Raw genomic sequence first — 21,964 nt, forward strand, 5'->3', positions numbered from 1 at the left:
GATATCACACCAGAGAACACACACAGGAGAGAAATCTTATATCTGTGATCAATGTGGGAAGTGTTTTACTCAGCTAAGCAACCTGGTATCACACCAGAGAACACACAGGAGAGAAACCGTATAGCTGTGATGAATGTGGGAAGAGTTTTACTTTGTCGAGCAATCTGACTGTTCACCAGAGAAAACACACTGGAGAGAAACCCTATAGCTGTACTCAATGTGGGAAGTTATTTATAACATCTAGCCATATGAAGATACACCAGAGAACACACACAGGAGAGAAACCTCAAGGCTGTGACCAGAGATAATCTGATTAAAGATCTCTGATCAAACATCAGAAAATACATACATGAAGGAGTTGTTTCATGATATCAATGAATTAATGTCACAATGTAGAATGTTTTAACATTGAAGAAGGAGCATTTTAATGATGTCACAATGTAGAACTCTAAACGTTTGTCTCCTGTTCTATTGATTTCAACATGATATGGAAATTAGCCTCAGGGGAAAAATCCAGGCTCGGAATTGAAAGAGTACTATTTATGTGATTTAACAAAAAAAGAGTTGTGTTACACTTACCACGTTGGTGACCCACTGGAATCAAAATGCAACACTTCAAAATGTAGTAATCTGTTTTCTACAAAGGTTCCTCTAACCAGTGATGTTCACATTATTCCCAGATTCCATGTGGTTTTTGAGCTGTTAGTTTAACAGGACGTGCAACCTCATCTCCCTTCTGTCACACAATTGATTTCAACATGATATCGATGAGTTATGACAAATAAGTGTTGTGTTCCTTTGTTTAGCGACCCCTACATTTAAATGCATCACTCCAAAATGTAGCTGACTGTCTTCTGCAGGTTGTCCTCTAATCAGTGAGGTAAAAGATATCTCCCATTTCCATGTGTTTTTTTAGTTGTGTTAGTTTCAACAGCACGCACAACCTGATTTTCCCCCTAATTGATATCACTGATTTATTGCTACTTGTCAAAACAACAGCATTTGAGGTGCTTGTGCAGTTTATAAGGTGCTTGTTTAAATAAATACAAGTAATATGATTATTGTGGCAGATGTTTGTGTACATAGCACATTTTATGTTTAGGTTTTCAATTAATCCCAAACTGTTTCTGCATATTGGTTATTGATTTAGACATGTTTAAACTGTGCTTTGACATTGAGCTATCCCACCTAGCAAAAAAATGTCATTAAAAAGACGTTAAAATGTACATTTCATGTAATATTTAGTAATCATAATTATTTATGTAACCGACTGACAATTGTTGGTACAATTATATTGACTTTGTTGCCCTGCTTTTAGAATATCAGGGTTCATTCTCAGATGTGCCAACCCAAATGTACTAGAGCATGACATTGGGGACTGGGCCCCGATCCAACAACATGCCTATCTAGTGAACCCTGAGAAGAGAGAGAAGCTCCGCAGTGAGGTGGAAAGTTACTACGGATATTGCAGGAGTTTCCTCTTGAAATCAGACATGTCCGTGGTAAGGACAACTTGGTTGCTGATTGTCTCAAGGGTGGGCAGTCAAAAAGATTTGTGTTCTGCATTTAACCAGTGCTTAAACCATGGATCACAATTTATTTTGACTGCACGTTTTTCCGTATTGGAGATGAGTTTTGTTTGGGCTCGTTCCAAGGGGACGAGAGTTCTAGAAGCTAGTGAGTTTTAGGAAGACGAGAGTTCTAGAAGCGTGTGTATATATAGAAAGAATATAGATAATAAACAATATAGAATATAGATTCGATAGAAAGAAAAATGAGAAAAAAATAATACAATTGAATATTATTATTTAGAAATACGTGTTTTTTCTGGTTTTTAATTGTTGACATCCAATAGACACCATGTTTATATTGTAGAAGGTGAAGCATTGTAGTTGATTATAATGTGATATGGACGTTTTCTGTTGGTGGTGAGAAAACTTGTCCAACAAAAATCTTGGATATATTTGTTGTCTTAACTGGGTTGGATATCGCATCCAATTAATATTTTAATCAATGGCATTTCCTTAGAATGTTCATTAGTCTTTCAGTTGTTAGTCTTCTGTTTTTTATCCTCTTATGTTTGTTGTGTACTAAATATTTATATTTTTTTTCATTGTTTTTTCCTGTGAAGCCAGTGTTGCCTCCATGTCTGACATGTGCTGTATAAATAAAGCTTGATTTTATTTGAACATATTATAAAACAAATGAACCCAATGACCGACCAATCAATAGACTCTTGGTCCATCTTAGTATGAAAAACAGTATCAATCCCATGTCATAGGATTCAACTACTGAAAACGGAAACAAACACATGGATCAAACAGATCAATCCCACTTTTCCAGCCTGCTGAAGGCGTGGTGGAGTGGTAAACACCACCCCCGGCTCTACCAGGGGCTTGAGGTGGTCTCCCACAGCTCTGATTATGTCATGTTCTGTGGCCTTGCTGTTCCATTTCTGACTGTCCCTACAACACAGAAAGAAACACATTTAGTCATATTATATAAAACACTCAAAGTAATGGATATGGAGCATCTATGGCCTCAGTTATACCTGGCACCTAAATGTGACTTCCGATCACTCCAAGCTGCATTAGGTTCTGATCTGCCAGGATGGGCATTGTGTTCGGAATTTGCGTCAGGCTACCGAATATCCATAAGCAATATAAAGAGATGGGTGGGGAAAAGTACATTTGACACAAATGACCTTCATATTATCAAAGAACAAATGTGTGTGTCTGAGGGGAAATTAACTTTCATACAGCCAAAAGGGGTGAGAAATTACACCAATATCAGTGGACAATTTGTACTAATGTAAATAAACATAGATGATGGAACATATTCCCTTTTGCTAATGTGATGAACCGCTAAGGGGACATAAATATTTACCATCTAAACCATGTGTGACCTCTCACCTCTCTGGCTGTAGAAGTGTTCTTCCTAACCAGTCCCTCAACAGCTCTCTGACTGAGCTCCACCCTCACTGGGTCTTCAGAGGAGAGGAAGGCTGAGGAGGGATGGAAGGATGAATGGATCAGTCAGTCAATAAAGTGTAGAGCTGCTGTCTATGCTGTCTGACAAAATCACTATTTTAGTAGTTCATTAAAGTAAATAAGGCTTTATGACTGCTGAATACCAAATATCAATCATTTAAATCATGTATTTTCAGGTAGAGATACATCCTTGGGACGTCCATAGCCCATTGAAGTTGACATTTAAAATGGTTAGGGTTAAGGTTAGGGTTTAGGGTAGGGATGTCCCAAGGATTCCAGATTGCATTGACCATCGTGTATTATTCTGTCTCTTTTACATAGCAGGTGTAAAATAAACACAGACAGGACAAGTAGGCACGCACTGCATTATGGTCATTGAAGTTTAAAAATAGCATCTAATTATGCCAATCTGTACGTGGGGTTGTTAGAGAAGAATGTGATTGTCAGTCCCAACAATCCATTCTTGCACCTCATCAGGCTCTGAAAAAGGCTTCACTGATGACGTGTTCCATCTATTCCAGGGGACAGCAGAGGAACTTCATCGATTCCACTCCTTCATCAATACAAGCAGTAAACATCTGAAATTCACCCTCACCTTTGATGTGCATGAAACAAGTTACCCGATGGTTGGACTTTTCTCATTAATCATCTTAAATACTTAAACTGGAAATCAACCAATCCTCCATTGTTAACGCAGTGGAAAGGTCAAATGCTTTATTATCTAAACATGTAAAGTGGGTGACGGAGAGAAATAAAATGGTTAGGTTATGGTAAAGTTTATAAAATATAAAATAAAATATTTTTCCCAAAAATTGTTTTAAGTCCCAATGCAAAGTTACACCTCACTGTTCTATTTTTTGGAGTTATTACATAAAACCAATCAGAATTCAGAAGAATGATAAAGTCAGGTGTGATGTAATATGGAGGACCAGCCTATTCCCTATGATGTAAACTACAAAATAAATAACTTCAAATGTATAACTTCAACTTAAACCATTCGTTTGCACTCATGACTTAAGTGATTAAAGTTTTGGAAATACATAACGCCATCTATCCAAATATCAAAGAATGTTAGCTATATGCAGTTATCTTAGCCAGCAAGCTAACATTAGTTATTTAGCCAACCAGCTATTAGCCTAACCAGCGTAGCCAATCAGCACGGCTATGGTCAGCGAGCTGGAGCCCAACTCATGGAGACCAGTTAGAACCCAACTAACAAAACCCAACTAAAACATGACTGCAGATCAAAAGAGCAGAGACATACAGAATGATGGTAGGGAAAATCCCCAACATCCAAAATAGATAGATTCCAGATGTCAGTCAGCTCGCGCCCTAGCAGTAAGCCAAGGTGGAAAACCTCACAAAACTCCTGTAGTCTAGTTCCCAGAGAACATGCTGAAAAGTAGTGATGGGGAAAAAACGTCCTGAAGCATTGACGCTTTCCAGCTGATTGTGTCAAAAATAGGTTCATTAGTCTTGGCTTTGAACAACACAGAATTTAGAACAGCCAAATTATTAGAGATAATGTTCCACACACGATATCGCGTTCGCAGCGTAGCCTTTATGTCATCTACTAAACCACTGGCCATGTTCGAGAGCATCAAATCCATGCTGCATTGTGGGTAAATGGTTAATGGCTGACTGATTTATAAATAATAATGAGTAATTATTTATGATGCAAGGTGATTTATAGATTTATAGATCAGTCAGTTGGCAGTCGCCTGCACTTTCGGCTGCAACATCAAACCAATCAAACCAAATTAAATGTTATTTGTCACATTCGCTGAATACAACAGGTGTAGACCTTAAAATGAAATGCTTACAAGCCCTTAACCAACCATGCCGTTAGAAAAATAGAGTTAAGAAAATAGTTACTAAATAAACTAAAGTATAAATAAAATAAGATAAAAAGTAACAATAAAATAACAATAACGAGGCTATATGCAGGGGTACAGGTAAGTCGAGGTAATTTGTACATGTAGGTGAAGTGACTCATAGAAAATAAACAATGAATAGCAGTAGTCTAAAAAATGTTTAAAAAAAATGTAAATACTCCGTATGCTGAGCAGTTGACAGTCACAATAATTTAGGTTAGGTTCAGTCAGGACTCATATACCAAAGGCTGATCCTAAAGTAACCTACCCAAGGCCCTACAAGAGGTTCAGCCAGGACTCATATACCAAAGACTGATCCTAAAATAATCTACCCAAGGCCCTACAAGAGGTTCAGTCAGGACTCATATGCCAAAGGCTGATCCTAAAGTAACCTACCCAAGGCCCTACAAGAGGTTCAGTCAGGACTCATATACCAAAGACTGATCCTAAAGTAATCTACCCAAGGCCCTACAAGAGGTTCAGCCAGGACTCATATACCAAAGACTGTTCCTAAAGTAATCTACCCAAGGCCCTACAAGAGGTTCAGTCAGGACTCATATACCAAAGACTGATCCTAAAGTAATCTACCCAAGACCCTACAAGAGGTTCAGTCAGGACTCATATACCAAAGACTGATAGCAAAGTAATCTACCCAAGGCCCTACAAGAGGTTCAGTCAGGACTCATATACCAAAATGCTGATCCTTAAGTAACCTACCCAAGGCCCTACAAGAGGTTCAGTCAGGACTCATATACCAAAGACTGATAGCAAAGTAATCTACCCAAGGCCCTACAAGAGGTTCAGTCAGGACTCATATACCAAAATGCTGATCCTTAAGTAACCTACCCAAGGCCCTACAAGAGGTTCAGCCAGGACTCATATACCAAAGACTGATCCTAAAATATTCTACCCAAGGCCCTACAAGAGGTTCAGTCAGGACTCATATGCCAAAGGCTGATCCTAAAGTAACCTACCCAAGGCCCTACAAGAGGTTCAGCCAGGACTCATTTGTGGATGAGGTTCAGAATGTGCGATGGCTGGAAGTGTGTAGTGAGGAGGATCCTGAAAGGGCACTGAGTGTGTTTATGAAATGATTTATGAGTATTGTTGATAAGCAAGGCCCCAAAAAGAAAACGGACTGAGGTCAAACGATGCCTCAGGGATTGCTGAGCTGAGAAATGGAACGGTTCAACTTAATGAAACCGAAAAATGTAGAGGACAGATCTGTCTGATGAGCAAAGTTATTGTAGATGAATACATCTAGTGACCAAGCTAGACCAGTTATTGTAGATTAATACATCTAGTGACCAAACTAGACCAGTTATTGTAGATTAATACATCTAGTGACCAAGCTAGACCAGTTATTGTAAATGAATACATCTAGTGACCAAGCTAGACCAGTTATTGTAGATTAATACATCTAGTGACCAAGCTAGACCAGTTATTGTAAATGAATACATCTAGTGTCCAAGCTAGACCAGTTATTGTAAATGAATACATCTAGTGACCAAGCTAGACCAGTTATTGTAGATTAATACATCTAGTGACCAAGCTAGACCAGTTATTGTAAATGAATACATCTAGTGACCAAGCTAGACCAGTTATTGTAAATGAATACATCTGGTGACCAAGCTAGACCAGTTATTGTAAATGAATTCATCTAGTGACCAAGCTAGACCAGTTATTGTAAATGAATACATCTGGTGACCAAGGTAAAAAGAAAGGATATTATCATCACTAAATCAAGGCTGATGGAAAACATCTATGGACAACTTTGGTTCAACACAAGTGGCAGACATGTTTGAATTCCTATCCATTATAACATTCATTACCAAAACCACCTGACATTGCAAATTACTTTAATTACTATTTGACGGGTCATGTGGACACATTGAGAAATGAGTCCAACTGACGGCTCCCTGAATCGGACCGTAGAGTGAAGGAAAAACAGCCAAGAAGTGATCAGCATATGTGGGAACTCCTTCAAGACTGTTGGAAAAGCATTCCAGGTGAAGCTGGTTAAGAGAATGCCAAGAGTGTGCAAACCTGTCAATAAGGCAAAGCGTGGCTATTTGAAGAATCTCAAATATAAAATATATTTTGAATTGTTTAACACTTTTTTTGGTTTCATAGTTTTTGGTTTCATAGTTTTGATGTCTTCACTATTATTCTACTATGTAGAAAATAGTAAAAATAAAGAAAAACCCTTGAATGAGTAGGTGTTCTAAGACTTTTGACCAGTAGTGTATATTATGTTATATAATAAATATGTAATAACATTAAAACAACTGTTTGTCCTTATAGGGATCCAGATTGTGACTACAACTCAGTTACTAAGTATTTAACCACACTGTGTTGTTACACTGGTGAGTAAAAACTCATGCTTCCTACACTTTAACTTCTTGTCTGAAAATTAAAATATACATTTTACTCAACTGCGTTACCCACTCCAGTCAACAGATGGCGGTGTGGGAATTTAAGGCAATGCTGTTAGTGTGACGTATAATGTAGTGGACGGAACGCTTCTTTCAACAGCAGCAACAGTTAGTCAGCCACCTCGTTAGCTTGCTAGATAAAATAGCCGAACCAATAAAGCTCTTTAGGCGCTTTAGTGTATATTAGCCACTGTGTTTTAAACCCAGATTTCATATTTACGGTGTTGTTGTTATTAGTCAGCTAGCGGGCTGGTTAAGTTAGCATTAGCCTAGCTAGCTAACATCTCCGACCATGAGTTCACTAAGCTACTCTCCTCCTGCTAAAGAAGAAGAGGTCTGCTGGACGGAGAAAGAAGCTCTCGTCAAAGAGGAGGAGGAAGAGAAGGATGTTACAATACAACAACAAGTAGAGGGTGAGGCTGTTACCGTGAAAGAAGAAGAGAAAGACGTTTCAGTTAAAGAAGAGGAAGAGGCGTTCAGAGTGAAAGAGGAGGATGCAGTTTTTGGAGTAAAAGAGGAAGAGGGGGGATGACTGTCACATCCAAAAAGGAGGTGGGGGAAGAGGAGGAAACTGGATATCTGGACCCTGTTTCCCAAACGCATCTTAATGCATCCAATGGTTCTAACAATGAACTTAGCCATAAGATGGTTATGAGAAACCGTTCCCTGATTACCACTAGTAAGTACTGTCTTAAATACAGAGGCACAAACTCTGCAGTTGTTGAACTGATGTTTGGTGTTAAAGGGGAAGTCTGCAATTGCTACATCCATATTTGGACTTTTAAATTATTTATATATAGCCATTGATTCTTGAAGAATATAACACATGCCTCATGAGCTTAGTTCAACTGTTGTACCCCATCAGAACCCCAAATAAGCTTTTTTTCTCTCCAATGTTTAGAAACAATGTAAATCAACACTGTATAGCCTCAACATGGTTAAAACTATTATGTTGATATCATGGATAGTCAGTCCTTGCATCCATAGGCCTGTCTATGCATTTGAGACTAGTTACATTTCTCCAGACCCATCATCATCTTATTACCAAAACAGTGTTTTAACTGCAGATTGGTTGATTGATTGATGTGGGTTTTTTTTTAAACAGCAACAAAATGGCTGCCCAGAGACTTGGCGTAACAGTAACATCTTGGCGTAACAGTTATAAGGTGTTGGCTTGACAGTCGCTGGACCCAGGTTTGAGTTCAGCTCAGGGCTACCTCCTGAATTCACTACACTTTGAATACAAATACTGGCCATCCATATTGTGATAATGATAGTTTAACCAGGTTTCTAGGATATATAGTATATTCTAGAATTCATCCATGATGTCATAATGATAGTTTAACCAGGATTCTAGGCTGTATAGTATATTATAGAATTCATCCATGATGTCATAATGATAGTTTAACCATTACATTTACATTACATTACATTTAAGTCATTTAGCAGACGCTCTTATCCAGAGCGACTTACAAAATGGTGCATTCACCTTATGATATCCAGTGGAACAACCACTTTACAATAGTGCATCTAAATCTTTTAAGGGGGGGGTTAGAAGGATTACTTTATCCTATCCTAGGTATTCCTTAAAGCGGTGGGGTTTCAGGTGTCTCCGGAAGGTGGTGATTGACTCCGCTGTCCTGGCGTCGTGAGGGAGCTTGTTCCACCATTGGGGTGCCAGAGCAGCGAACAGTTTTGACTGGGCTGAGCGGGAACTGTGCTTCCTCAGAGGTAGGGGGGCCAGCAGGCCAGTGGTGGATGAACGCAGTGCCCTTGTTTGGGTGTAGGGCCTGATCAGAGCCTGAAGGTATGGAGGTGCCGTTCCCTTCACAGCTCCGTAGGCAATCACCATGGTCTTGTAGCGGATGCGAGCTTCAACTGGAAGCCAGTGGAGAGAGCGGAGGAGCGGGGTGACGTGAGAGAACTTGGGAAGGTTGAACACCAGACGGGCTGCGGCGTTCTGGATGAGTTGTAGGGGTTTAATGGCACAGGCAGGGAGCCCAGCCAACAGCGAGTTGCAGTAATCCAGACGGGAGATGACAAGTGCCTGGATTAGGACCTGCGCCGCTTCCTGTGTGAGGCAGGGTCGTACTCTGCGAATGTTGTAGAGCATGAACCTACAGGATCGGGTCACCGCCTTGATGTTAGTGGAGAACGACAGGGTGTTGTCCAGGATCACGCCAAGGTTCTTAGCACTCTGGGAGGAGGACACAAGGGAGTTGTCAACCGTGATGGCGAGATCATGGAACGGGCAGTCCTTCCCCGGGAGGAAGAGCAGCTCCGTCTTGCCGAGGTTCAGCTTGAGCTGGTGATCCGTCATCCACACTGATATGTCTGACAGACATGCAGAGATGCGATTCGCCGCCTGGTTATCAGAAGGGGGAAAGGAGAAGATTAATTGTGTGTCGTCTGCATAGCAATGATAGGAGAGACCATGTGAGGATATGACAGAGCCAAGTGACTTGGTGTATAGCGAGAATAGGAGAGGGCCTAGAACAGAGCCCTGGGGGACACCAGTGGTGAGAGCGCATGGTGCGGAGACAGATTCTCGCCACGCCACCTGGTAGGAGCGACCTGTCAGGTAGGACGCAATCCAAGCGTGGGCCGCGCCGGAGATGCCCAACTCGGAGAGGGTGGAGAGGAGGATCTGATGGTTCACAGTATCAAAGGCAGCAGATAGGTCTAGAAGGATGAGAGCAGAGGAGAGAGAGTTAGCTTTAGCAGTGCGGAGAGCCTCCGTGACACAGAGAAGAGCAGTCTCAGTTGAATGCCCAGTCTTGAAACCTGACTGATTAGGATCAAGAAGGTCATTCTGAGAGAGATAGCAGGAGAGCTGGCCAAGGACGGCACGTTCAAGAGTTTTGGAGAGAAAAGAAAGAAGGGATACTGGTCTGTAGTTGTTGACATCGGAGGGATCGAGTGTAGGTTTTTTTCAGAAGGGGTGCAACTCTCGCTCTCTTGAAGACGGAAGGGACGTAGCCAGCGGTCAAGGATGAGTTGATGAGCGAGGTGAGGAAGGGGAGAAGGTCTCCGGAAATGGTCTGGAGAAGAGAGGAGGGGATAGGGTCAAGTGGGCAGGTTGTTGGGCGGCCGGCCGTCACAAGACGCGAGATTTCATCTGGAGAGAGAGGGGAGAAAGAGGTCAAAGCACAGGGTAGGGCAGTGTGAGCAGGACCAGCGGTGTTGTTTGACTTAGCAAACGAGGATCGGATATCGTCAACCTTCTTTTCAAAATGGTTGACGAAGTCATCCGCAGAGAGGGAGGAGGGGGGAAGGGGGAGGAGGATTCAGGAGGGAGGAGAAGGTAGCAAAGAGCTTCCTAGGGTTAGAGGCAGATGCTTGGAATTTAGAGTGGTAGAAAGTGGCTTTAGCAGCAGAGACAGAAGAGGAGAATGTAGAGAGGAGGGAGTGAAAGGATGCCAGGTCCGCAGGGAGGCGAGTTTTCCTCCATTTCCGCTCGGCTGCCCGGAGCCTTGTTCTGTGAGCTCGTAGTGAGTCGTCGAGCCACGGAGCAGGAGGGGAGGACCGAGCCGGCCTGGAGGATAGGGGACAGAGAAAATCAAAGGATGCAGAAAGGGAGGAGAGGAGGGTTGAGGAGGCAGAATCAGGAGATAGGTTGGAGAAGGTTTGAGCAGAGGGAAGAGATGATAGGATGGAAGAGGAGAGAGTAGCGGGAGAGAGAGAGCGAAGGTTGGGACGGCGCAATACCATCCGAGTAGGGGCAGAGTGAGAAGTGTTGGATGAGAGCAAGAGGGAAAAGGATACAAGGTAGTGGTCGGAGATTTGGAGGGGAGTTGCAATGAGATTAGTGGAAGAACAGCATCTAGTAAAGATGAGGTCAAGCGTATTTCGTGCCTTGTGAGTAGGGGGGGAAGGTGAGAGGGTGAGGTCAAAAGAGGAGAGGAGTGGAAAGAAGGAGGCAGAGAGGAATGAGTCAAAGGTAGACGTGGGGAGGTTAAAGTCACCCAGAACTGTGAGAGGTGAGCCATCCTCAGGAAAGGAACTTATCAACGCGTCAAGCTCATTGATGAACTCTCCAAGGGAACCTGGAGGGCGATAAATGATAAGGATGTTAAGCTTGAAAGGGCTGGTAACTGTGACAGCATGGAATTCAAATGAGGAGATAGACAGATGGGTCAGGGGAGAAAGAGAGAATGTCCACTTGGGAGAGATGAGGATTCCAGTGCCACCACCCCGCTGGCTCGATGCTCTAGGGGTATGCGAGAACACGTGGGCAGACGAAGAGAGAGCAGTAGGAGTAGCAGTGTTATCTGTGGTAATCCATGTTTCCGTCAGCGCCAGGAAGTCTAGGGACTGGAGGGTAGCATAGGCTGAGAGGAACTCAGCCTTGTTGGCTGCAGACCGGCAGTTCCAGAGGCTGCCGGAGACCTGGAACTCCACGTGGGTCGTGCGCGCTGGGACCACCAGGTTAGAGTGGCAGCGGCCACGCGGTGTGAAGCGTTTGTATGGCCTGTGCAGAGAGGAGAGAACAGGGATAGACAGACACATAGTTGACAAGCTACAGAAGTGTTGTTTCTTGTATTATTGTCTCCTGTGTCTTTAGAGAACTGTTTCACTTTGATATCCTTTTTCTTCTGAATAATAATAATAATAATAATAATAATAATAATTTAACCAGGTTTCTAAGCTGTATAGTATATTCTAGAATTCATCCATGATGTCATAATGATAGTTTAACCAGGTTTCTAGGATATATAGTATATTCTAGAATTCATCCATGATGTTATAATGATAGTTAAACCAGGTTTCTAGGCTATGAAGTATATTCTAGAATTCATCCATGATGTCATAATGATAGTTTAACCAGGTTTCTAGGATATATAGTATATTCTAGAATTCATCCATGATGTCATAATGATAGTTTAACCAGGTTTCTAGGCTATATAGTATATTCTAGAATTCATCCATAATGTCATAATGATAGTTTAACCAGGTTTCTAGGCTATATAGTATATTCTATAATTGCCAGTGTAGATTTCCTGTGGGGGTCAAATTATTAGAGCTGTTGATAAGTCATTGTATAATATTCAGCCAATTTTTTTCATGCCATTACGTTAAAGGCGAAACATACCTAGATTCAATTACATTCATGAATTGGTTTGAAACGTTTGTTTTAAAACCTTCTCAACGTTGTTCCCTTGACGAATTTGTAGAAAACAGTTTGTCATAAAACACTTTTTTTATTTATTTAAATGAAACCTTTATTTACCTAGCCAAGTCAGTTAAGAACAAATTCTTATTTACAATGACTGCCTACCCCGGACGACTCTGGGCCAATTGTGTGCCGCCCAATGGGACTCCCAATCAAGGCCGGTTGTGATACAGCCTGGATTTGAACCAGGGTGTCTGTAGTGACACCTCAAGCACTGAGATGCAGACCGCTGCGCCACTCTGGAGCCCCAAAATCATGTTCTAGTGCTGTCCCCAACTAAAATACATCTTGGCCAACCAAGACTCATCTGTTCTTTCTACCAATCACCCCATGTGTTTTTATAAAAATCAACTATATGTACTGAACTGGTCTGATATACTATCAGACATTCCCAAATGGGCACATTTATAGGCCTACATTTGTGTGCAGGACAGGTAGACTAGTCCTACTTCTATATGTGTAATCAGGTGTGTGTCCTTACTCAACATTGACAGGAGTGTTTCAAACAAAAGACAATTAATAAATTGACAAAACTGACGTATCTTGCGGGGTCAGGTCTGGGTGGTCTGCAAAGGGCCGTTTCATTTAGTATCCGTTTGGGTTGGCATGGGGAATGATTGTATTTCCCCATAGTATGTTGTACCGAAGTTGACCGACTGAAAGGGAGTGTAACTTTGACTATAATTACTGTTCCCTGAAGGAGGGAAACGAGGTGCAACACCTGTTTGGCCCCACCTCTTCCTGGGTCGGTGAAGAGTGGTATTAAATTTAGGAATAAACCCGAGCCTCACAATCATCACCTGTGGAAGGCGGGGCTTCCAGCGAGGCGTGGATTTAATAGTATGTTGTACCTAGTTTCCCTCCTTCAGGGAACAGTAGTTATAGTCATAACGTTAAGCTTGTCATATGATGAACTTCAACTGGATCTTGCTGTGGGACAGTTTGTTGTATTCAGATCTCTGAAATGCACTCTAACTACGTAACATTTAGTGTCTCCTTATGTTACGCTGGGAAAACAGTTTTCATGGGCACAGAAATCCTAAATCATTTCAGAGTTTGCTAAATCCAATGGTTCTAACCGAGAGTCACCTTAACTTTATTGACAACTCCCAAATGGATACTGTCATTAACGTGGTTGTTCAATAATTTCACATAATACTTAATACTGTAGATGTTTAGTTAGTCACATGTTCAACTATCATTAGCTGATCCAGGAAATAATTTTCTGAATTCCAGTCAAATGACAAACATCACGACATGCAACAACAATCAAAGTGCTTCTTCATTCATTACACAGGTAAAGACAGTTATGCCGTGCTCCACTTTCCAGTATGTCTGTAGTTATTGTGGTTCGGTGAAGTTATGGGTCCTACAGTAGGTCTATGTTATTGTTAGGTGGCGTTATGGGCCAATTTGTTAAACACTTAGTGTACAAACCCTCAGTTTCAGGCTGATGGCAAAGCTAGCCAAAGAGCATTTTTCTAGTTTAAATGTTTAACTATAAAGGAGTTGATTTGCGACAATAACACAAACATATTAACCAGGACATTCAAGCGAGCCTTACAATTGTAATCCAAAAGTAATGTGAAATACACTCATAAGCAACCTGGAAATGGAGGCTATTTTTGCTGTCAGCCTATGAGAACTCCCCTGAGTTTTCCCCCACGGTGGTGAATTAGTGAATAGACACAGAGCTTAATGTGAGTTTCCTTGAGTAGCACTCCCGATCTTGCGCTGATAGTAAGCTGTAATATTCAGAATACATTGTGAAAAACTAAAATCTTCGCTCACCATTTTTGCTCCAGGCAGATATACTACATTTTAACTAGCGGTTTCCTTATTAGCAGGGAGGAGTTTCTGCAATCAAATTGTGTGTGCATTGCCCTCGTCCTGCAATTTTATCAAACACAGAAAGGGGCCTTTATTGGAGACCAAAAGTTGTCTGGCACACTGCTTAGGATGTCAACAACTTTAATAACTTATTTCTAGTTACCACTAATGTGAAAACAAGACTAAATATGACTTGTCGCTAACTTGACTGTCTTAATTGTCAAATAATTTAAACAACTTCTTAGGGATATGGGGCAGTATTTTCACGTCTGGATTAAAAGCGTGCCCAAAGTAAACTGCCTGCTACTCAGGCCCAGAAGCTGGTATATGCATATTATTAGGAGATTTGGATAGAAAACACTCTGAAGTTTCTAAAACTGTTTGAATAATGTCTGTGAGTGTAACAGAACTGATTTTGCAGGTGAAACCCCGAGCACAATCCATCCAGGGAAATTATTTTTTGAGGTCAATCTGTTTTCCATTAGATTTCCATGGTATGCCCTTTTCAATAGGAATCTGGTTGCAGTTCCTATGGCTTCCACTAGATGTCAACAGTCTTTAGAAATTGGTTGATGTTTTTCTTTTGAGAAATGAAGAAGTAGCCTTGTTCTTTCCATGTGTCACTCCAGGTGGACTCTAGTCTTTTGGTGCGTGCGACCTGGAACGCGCTTCACTTTTGTTTTCGTCCGGTATTGAACACAGTTTATCCCGTCTTAAATTTGATCTATTATTTACGTTTTACGATACCTAAGTTTGGATTAGGAACGTTGTTTGAAATGTTTGGACCAAGTTTACAGGTAACTTATTAGATACTTTGTAGTCATGTTGGGCGAGTTGGAACCGGTGTATTTTCTGATTCAAACGTGCCAAATAAATTGACATTTTGGGGATATAAAGAAGGAATTTATCAAACAAAAGGACCATTTGTGATGTTTCTGGGACATTTTAGAGTGCCAACAGAAGAAGATCTTCAAAGTTAAGGCATGAATTATATCGTTATTTTTGAGTTTTGTGTCGCACCTGGCTGGTTGAAATATGATTTTCATGTGTTTGTATGCGGGGTGCTGTCCTCAGATAAGTGCAGTTTTCACCGTAAAGCCTTATTGAAAGTGAACACTGCGGCTTGGTTAACATGAAGTTAAGCTTTATTTTGATGTATTATACATGTATGTTTTGTGAATTTTTATTATGAGTTTTTCTGTTTTTGAATTTGGTGCGCTGCAATTTCACTGGATGTTGTCAAATCAATCCCGTCACCAGGATCTGAGCGGATCACTAAGAAGTTAACAGACGTCAATTGTTGTACAACTTCATGGGTATGCTCTGGGCATCACCTTTTACTTCAAATATACAGTGGATTTCTGATATTTTGGGTTAACCATCTGTCTGATTTTGTTGTTCACACAGGAGAGAGACAGGACTATCGTGGATCCTCTGGGGAGCCTCAACAACATCATGATGCTGACAGGGCAGAGAAGAGTCTCTCCAGATCAGAACACCTCAAGAAACACCAGCAGAGACCCACAGGGAAGAAATCTAGTTTTACTCAACAAACCAACCTCATAGTACATCAGCGGACACACACAGGAGAGAAACCTTATAGCTGTGATCAGTGTGGGAAGAGTTTTACTACATCTAGCCAGCTGATATTACACCAGAGAACACACACAGGAGAGAAACCTTATAGCTGTGATCAGTGTGGGAAGAGTTTTACTCAGCTACAAACCCTGAAATCACACCAGAGAATACACACTGGAGAGAAACCTTATAGCTGTAATCAATGTTTGAAGAATTTTACTCAGCGAAACGGCCTGATAGTACACCAGAGAACACACACAGGAGAGAAATCTTGTAGCTGTAATCAATGTGGGAAGAGTTTTACTCACCTAACCAACCTGATAGTACATCAGCGGACACACACAGGAGAGAAATCTTATAGCTGTGATCAATGTGGGAAGAGTTTTACTTGGCTAAACAGCCTGGTATCACACCAGAGAACACACACAGGAGAGAAATCTTATAGATGTGATCAATGTGGGATAGGTACTCTGATAAAAGATCTCTGATTAAACATCAGAAAATACATGAAGGAGTTTCATGATATCAATGAAATAATGTCACAATGTAGTATGTTTTTAATATTGTGGAAGTTTTTTTATATTTTTACAATAGAATGTTTTAACATTGTAGTAGGAGTATTTTAAATAATGTCAGAATATAGAACCCTTAACGTTTGCCCCCTGTTAAATGATTTTAGCCTCAGGGGAAAGATCCAAGCTCTGAAAGTGACTAACAAAAAAAGAGTTGTGTTACACTTACCACGTTGGTGACACACTGGAATCAAAATGCAACACTTCAAAATGTAGCTAACTGTTTTCTACAAGTTGTCCTCTAACCAGGGATGTACACATTATTCCCAGATTCCGTGTGGTTTTTGAGCTGTTAGTTTTAACAGGACATGCAACCTCATCTCCCTCCTGTCACACAAATGATTTCAACGTGATATTGATGAGTGATGACAGTTAAGTGTTGCGTTCCTTTGTTTAGCGACCCCTACATTTAAATGTATCACTCCCAAATGTAGCTGACTGTCTTCTGCAGGTTGTCCTCTAACCAGTGAGGTAAAATATATCTCCCATTTCCATGTGTTTTGTTTTAGTTGTGTTAATTTCAACAACATGTAGAACTGATTTCCCCCCTAATAGATATCAGTGATTTATTGCTACTTGTCAAAACAACAGCGTTTTTGGTGCTTGTGCAGTTTATAAGGAGCTTGTTTTAAAAAATACAAGTAATATGATTATTGTGGCAGATGTTTGTGTAAATAGTACATTTTATGTTTAGGTTTTCAATATATCACAAACTGTTTCTGCATATTGGTTATTGATTTGGACACGTTAAAACTGTGTTTTGACAGTGGGGCTATCCCACCTAGCAAAATGTAATAGAAAATAATAATATGTTTCCTCTTGAAGTCAGACATGTCTGTGGTAAGGACAACTTGGGTGGGCAGTCAAAAAGATTTGTGTTTTGCGTTTAGCCACTGCGTTGCCATGGATCACAATTTATTTTGACTGGACTTTTTTCCGTATTGGAGATGAGTTTTGTTTGAGTTCTAGAGTTCTGATTCTTAGGAAGACAAGTTTTATATTGTAGAAGGTGAAGCTTTGTAGTTGATTATCATGTGGAGTGGAAGTTGTTTTCTGTTGGTGGTGAGCAAACTCGTACAACAAAAATACAGGATATATTTGTTGTCTTAAGGGGGAAGGTGTTACAGGCTTTGGTTTTTCCATTTATGTTTTGAGGTTGGACTTTAGCACGTATAGCTCGTTAGCACGTAGGACGAACTGATTGGTGTCACCTCGTTAGTCAGTATGTGTTACACCTGTGCTGGCTTGTCCATCTCGTTAGTGGGAAGGTGTTTCACCTGAGCTGGTCCAGGTTCTATTTAAGAGTGTCTGGCCCAGTGCTCCAGTTGTCTTGATACATGTGGAGAGTCAACACCTTTAGTTGCTCTACCTTTTTGGTTTGCTTCCTGTCTTTAAGTTTGGTGTGGGTTTTTCTTTTGTTTGCCTCTTCTTGGGCAGATTTAGTGGGTCTCATGGTGGGTGTCTTTTAGGTCCCAGTTGTTGTTACTAGTCAACTTTCAGTGGACACTGAGAGCAAAACTGCAAGATTATGTTATAATACTTTTATTGCATCAAATGGTTGTTTTATGCAACAGAATAAAGGGTTCTTATAACTATTGTGTCTGTGTGTTCTACTGAGGATGGGCCTCTGGGAGAAAACACTGACAGGAGATTTACAATGTCTTTTGGGTGATAAAATGTAAAGAGACTGCATTCCAGAGCATGAGTTAATGTTTCTGTTCTATATGGTACCAGGGAGAGATGACCCCAGGGCCAGACCCTGGTCTCGACATAGTAGTGTTTTTACAGCAGATACTGTCTGCTGAGAATTATAAGTATCTTTCATACAAATCTTAACCTTGTGACCTGTTCTATACATCTATTGTTCGTCATGTAGGTTGAAAGGGCTATAAAAGACCTTTGTACTTTTGTCCCGTAGGTCCACCAGCCATCATTATCATAGGGCACTCAATTGATTCACTTTATATGTGTACGTTGTATTGACCTGCTCCCTTATAAGTGAATAAAGATTTAGTTTAAGAATAACTGACTTGTGTGTTAAGTTTGTTTCCTCAATTGATGTTAAAGAAATTAACAAACACATTTGGCGATGGGGATGTTAATCTTCACTTGGTGACCGCTCCTGATGACCTGGGTAAATGGTGCACGAGGGATTCCTCAAACTTGGGATCTCAGGGAGACCACACTTCGGGAAAGGAGCAAATCTCAGCTCAATGGTGGGTCACCTTTGATCTGAGAGGCAGAGAGCTGAGTGGATACCACATCTCAAACGTAGTTTAAAAAAAAGAGGTGAGCGAAACACGCAACGTGGAGTTTTTAGAAAAGCCTCGTCGGCTCTGAGTGTGTATTCCTGTGAGGAGGCGTAAACAGGGCCCAGTCAGTAGGCTCAGTGTGTATTGCTGTAAACAGGGCCCAGTCAGGAGGCTCTGAGTGTGTATTGCTGTGTGGAGGTGTAAACAGGGCCCAGTCAGGAGGCTCAGTGTGTATTGCTGTGTGGAGGTGTAAACAGGGCCCAGTCAGGAGGCCCAGTGTGTATTGCTGTGTGGAGGTGTAAACAAGGCTCAGTGTGTATTGCTGTGTGGAGGTGAAAACAGGGCCCAGTCAGGAGGCTCTGAGGCTGATTCAGCAATCTGTGTTTACTAGTTAAGACCATTTATGATATAGTATAAGATATCAATATACACTCTAAAAAGTAAAGGTTCCTTGACTGAAACTGTGGGGGAACCCCTAAAAGTTATTTGAAGAACATTTTGTGGGAACTCCTATAAGTTCTCAGATGAACCCCTTATCATGGTTCCTTTAAGAACCTTTTGGGGTTCATTTTTTAAACTCCCTGTCAACCCTCACTCCATTATAAAAACATAATAATAATAATAATAATATTGACAATATGGATTTAAATAATTCATTGTTTATTTAGTGGCACCACAAATGTGAATTAATATTTACAAAACAATTTACCAAACAAAACACATGACAAAATTGCAACATTTCTGCAGGCATGTCAGACCATAATAAATAATACATTTACTTTGTATAATGATTTTTATGACATTTAAAAATATATAAATAATGATGTACAATAAAAACAACATTAAAAATGAATCACAGGTCAACTAACTATATTGTAGACTTGATGCTAAATACAGATTTTTTTTCAGCTTTAGTGTGTATATCATATTCACTTAGTTATGTTAGGAAGTTTGCCATCTATATGACCGGCCCTGGTAACTTCACCTCAACTTCTCTGATCCCCAGAACACAGTAACTTAACAACATAAATGTTTTTCTGACATTTTGGGGAAATTGAAGGGGAAATAAAAATACAGCCGTAGCAGAGCTCCAAGTCCCATGGGGACGTCCTCGAGGGCGTGGATGTTCTCCCCATCAAAGGCCAGTGGGATTTCACTCTCATGGTGAAATGGATTTCCACCGATGTGCAGTAAAGGAGTGAAGAGCGGTGAAATCTGTGTCAACAAAAGTAAGAAAAGATTAATACAAAGAACATAACAAATGTATAGCTGTAGTTTTATATAAGCATGTACACCTATGTTAATGAAGAAACAGATGATTGGTGCATAGACATACCTTGTCATGGACATAAAGGCCACTCGGGTCCTCATTGAAGAGGTAGGGCAAGAGCAGAATCGCTGCTGTGGTCTCCAGTCCTAGTAAAGTAAAGCAATGATCTTACTACACTTGCCAATTTTATTACAAAATACATTAGAGAAAGGGAAGGAATAAGAGCAAATACCTCTTCTGTATTGTCCTTCAGGGACTGTCAAAATAGCAGGATGATGTCCTCACCCCTGCCTCGCCTCTCTACCTCTGATAGTCTTTGAATTATATTTTTGTCTATATCCATTCCATGGACTTGATTCATTTCTGAGAAGATCTGAGAAGATAATTTGCACACATTTGTACACTAATAGATGTCAGTTTGTATTGACTGCTATGTAGGTTAAATGTACACTTCAAATGCAGCTGTCCTACAACATATCTGTACCTTCTTCTTGATCCCAATTGCATTGTCCATGATCTGTCCTATAAGAATTTCAAAGGAAGAGAAAATGTGTCAAAGAATAGTCTTACAAGCATTAAAATATATATATATATATATGAAATAAATATTGAAAAATAAATGGCATCAACATACAATTGAATGTAAAATAGAAGAACATATTGGAGAAAGCACTAGCCAATACAGTACTGCCATACAGTAACAGTACTGCCATACAGGCCTAATATCACATTTCAAGATATCTTTGTACACAAATTGTTCAATATTTTATCAGGCTGACTTGAAAGATTATACGCAACATTTGCTGCGTGGCAATACTGTGTTTGGATTCTGAAGGGTATTTATACAAAAGAGGTAGTCTAGACACTGTATTAATCCCATTATGCATTTGAATCCCATCTACAGCTACCATCTAAGATATTAATTTCCCTCCACAAGGAGGCGGACATGTAACGTTTCCAAAATGGGATAGTATTGTACATGTAACGTTTCCAAAATGGGATGGTGTTGTACATGTAACGTTTACAAAATGGGATAGTATTGTCCATGTAACGTTTCCAAAATGGGATAGTATTGTACATGTAACGTTTCCAAAATGGGATAGTATTGTACATGTAACGTTTCCAAAATGGGATAGTATTGTACATGTAACGTTTCCAAAATGGGATAGTATTGTACAAGTAACGTTTCCAAAATGGGATAGTATTGTACATGTAACGTTTCCAAAATGGGATAGTCTTGTACATGTAACGTTTTCAAAATGGGATAGTATTGTACATGTAACGTTTCCAAAATGGGATAGTCTTGTACATGTAACGTTTCCAAAATGGGATGGTGTTGTACATGTAACGTTTACAAAATGGGATAGTATTGTCCATGTAACGTTTCCAAAATGGGATAGTATTGTACATGTAATGTTTCCAAAATGGGATAGTATTGTACATGTAACGTTTCCAAAATGGGATAGTATTGTACATGTAACGTTATGCCCCCTTGTGAGTTGCATGCTGCATGCTGTAGCAGGCTATATAAAGAGGAAGCCCTCCATTGACGATTCAGTTCGTTGTAACATCTCGTCTGGACAGGTCACCGTCCTTAGTTAGTTAGTTAGTTAGTTAGTTAGTTAGTTAGTTAGTTAGTTAGTTAGTTAGTTAGTTAGTTAGTTAGTTAGTTAGTTAGTTAGTTAGTTAGTTAGTTAGTTAACGAAGCTAACATTAGCTAGTTCATTATCACAAAAGTGAGAACTGCTCTAGATTGGAAACTTACGTTAATGAGTGTAAAGCCATGTTGGCTTTATGGAAACGATATACAATGTATGGGAAAGAATATAGTTGAGGAAATAATCCAAACCTAGTTGTGCCTAGTTAGGACATAACGTTAACTAGCTAGCTAACGGTACTGTACTGTAGCTCATACAACGCCGACGGTCAAACCCGGCTTTCTAATATTTACGTTAATTAGCTATAGTAACGTTATGAAAGATATTCACAG

The sequence above is a fragment of the Salmo salar genome, chromosome ssa02, assembly GCF_905237065.1.
Source record: "Salmo salar chromosome ssa02, Ssal_v3.1, whole genome shotgun sequence".
Classification (NCBI taxonomy): domain Eukaryota; kingdom Metazoa; phylum Chordata; class Actinopteri; order Salmoniformes; family Salmonidae; genus Salmo; species Salmo salar.